General features: G+C 32.6%; 1 long non-coding RNA gene across 1 annotated transcript; it reads right to left on the bottom strand.

Annotated features, from left to right (window-relative positions):
• Positions 1-201: 201 nt before the first annotated feature.
• On the bottom strand, positions 202-2,276 carry LOC114190897 (uncharacterized). Its single transcript, XR_003605882.2, has 2 exons — positions 1,829-2,276; positions 202-598 (listed from the first exon to the last, which is right to left on the bottom strand). It is a non-coding gene; the product is annotated as an uncharacterized LOC114190897 (long non-coding RNA).

Raw genomic sequence — 2,276 nt, 5'->3', positions numbered from 1 at the left:
AATAGTGTTCCTGTGGAAATCAATGAGTTGAATTCCGAAACTTACTGGCATACAGATGCAAAGCATATGGATTATTAAAGGGTACATAAAAAAATTAGAATGAAAACGACATGCTATACTTTTATGTTTTGTCCACCAACATGATTGAGTGATTGAAAATAATAATAATAATAATAGCATCACAATGACTTTTGTAGAATATACCGGGAAAGAAGAAGGGAAATTGGTATATAATGTAAGATATATCCATGTTATAGCAATGGGTATATCATTGCTGCATGCACGGTTTGAACTATAAAGATGAACACTTGCAATATTGTATCAGATTTTTCTCAACTGGGTAGCACACAAATCACGGGACTAAAAAACCATGATGGACCATTTATGCTATCTTTCATGTTATATGTCGGATCTGCAACAAGCATGAAATCTACAAATCTAATTGCTCCAAGAATAGGTTCAAATTAATAAAGTGATAAGAATTTAAATGCCTTGTTAGAAGGTGCAGGTAGCAGTGTCTGAGATCCATGTTTCCTTTTGTTGATTCATCTCTCTGTCAACAGCATCTGTTTTCTGATCTGTAGCTGAGCAGTCACATCTGGAATAACACGCGGAGGAGTGTTATCATTTATTGAACAAGCGTACATGTTTAGGCTACCATTAATATCATTAATTTCTCACCTAAACTCTAATTTTAAAATATCATCAATGCTTAAACTATGTATATGCTAATGAAACTGCACAAACCCCCATGTAAAAAAACAAAACTGCCATCATCAAATATACTCCTTGTAGAGCCAAGTTTGACCTTTGTAAGTTTCTATTGAAACGATGAAACACAGTTTATTTTGTTTTGTAGATTACTGTGAATTTGTTGAAAGTTGTAAACACATGCAGTGGAGGAGCGGAGAAAAGAGTTAACATAATATCCAAATTGCATTTTTTAATGTGGTGGTGGCCCCCGGCGGCTGAGGGAAGACATTGTGCTTTTTTGAGGCCTTTCATCATGCACGTGGTCCACGCCTCCCTAATTATGTTATGTTATGCCCTCTCTCACACTCACACACAAACAATTTTTGTTTCTACATACTAACTTAATTATCAAATCCTCCAATCTTTCTCATCTTCATATATCATACTGCATACACACACATACGCCAATCTCTTTTCTCATTTTCTACTAAATATTTCATCATCAAACTTAATCATTAAACAGTACAGAGTTGCCTTTTTCATCATCACAGCTGTATGCAACTATATATACTGCTATATTTTATTCATTTCCTCTTCTCTTTCTCTTACATCACTCACTCCAACTAATATCAATTCAATTCACCCTAAACCCTAAATCATTTTCCTTCACCCATGTATATATATATTCTTCTCAAGTGATTCATTTTTCAATGAATGCAAATGAATTAGGACGACAAAGGGTTCAAAATTGTATCCCAAACTATAATTAATCACAGATTTTATGCCAGAATAAGTTAAAAGCTGGTTGGAAGATGACAGCAGCATTTGGTGGTATTGTTGACTAACTGAAAGAAAAGGGTGGAGCTAAACTTGCACACAAGTCAGAATGAAGATCAAGAAAAGTATACGATGTTAATAATTTTCCTGTACGCACTGTATATGTTTGTATAAATGCTTGTATGACATAAATCTGAATGGTTTACTTTTCAAACACCAAGAAAACGATTCAAACACTTTATAATGGATAGATAATGATGTATTACTGGTTACTAATAATATATATAAAACCTAATTCATGAAGATGCACAGCTGGCTATGAAGATATTAATAATAAAAATAATGAATCGTATTGTACCTTAGATTGTCCAACCAGGAAAAGCTGGTGCAATGCAATATCAGGCATAGATCTATCTTCTATATTCTATCCCTACTTTTTACATATATATGTAACAATTTCATACCATGTCTAGTGGCACCTAGCTCCACTTTTCCTTTTATAGGGTTCAATATAAAAAATTAAAATCAAATTTAATTTTCAATTCATTAATCATGTGTCATTTACTTGTAAGTATTTTCTGAGAACATAGAATTGAATCACAACGGTAGAATTGAATCAGAAGCTTGAAAAAAATGAATGGTACTAAGATGATACGTTTTTGAAATAAATAAAAGTAAACAAACATATAAAATTAGTTGAATAGAAGGAGTTAAGCATTGACAGTGAATAAAAAAACAACTCAATCAAAGCCATGACAGAATTAGGTTAAAATCAATTTTCCTTCTTGGGAGACAACAGAGACAAG

Source organism: Vigna unguiculata, chromosome 7 (assembly GCF_037176805.1).
Source record: "Vigna unguiculata cultivar grain cowpea cultivar isolate G323 ecotype 2 chromosome 7, ASM3717680v1, whole genome shotgun sequence".
NCBI lineage: Eukaryota > Viridiplantae > Streptophyta > Magnoliopsida > Fabales > Fabaceae > Vigna > Vigna unguiculata.
This window is presented reverse-complemented; position numbering and strand designations above follow the sequence as displayed.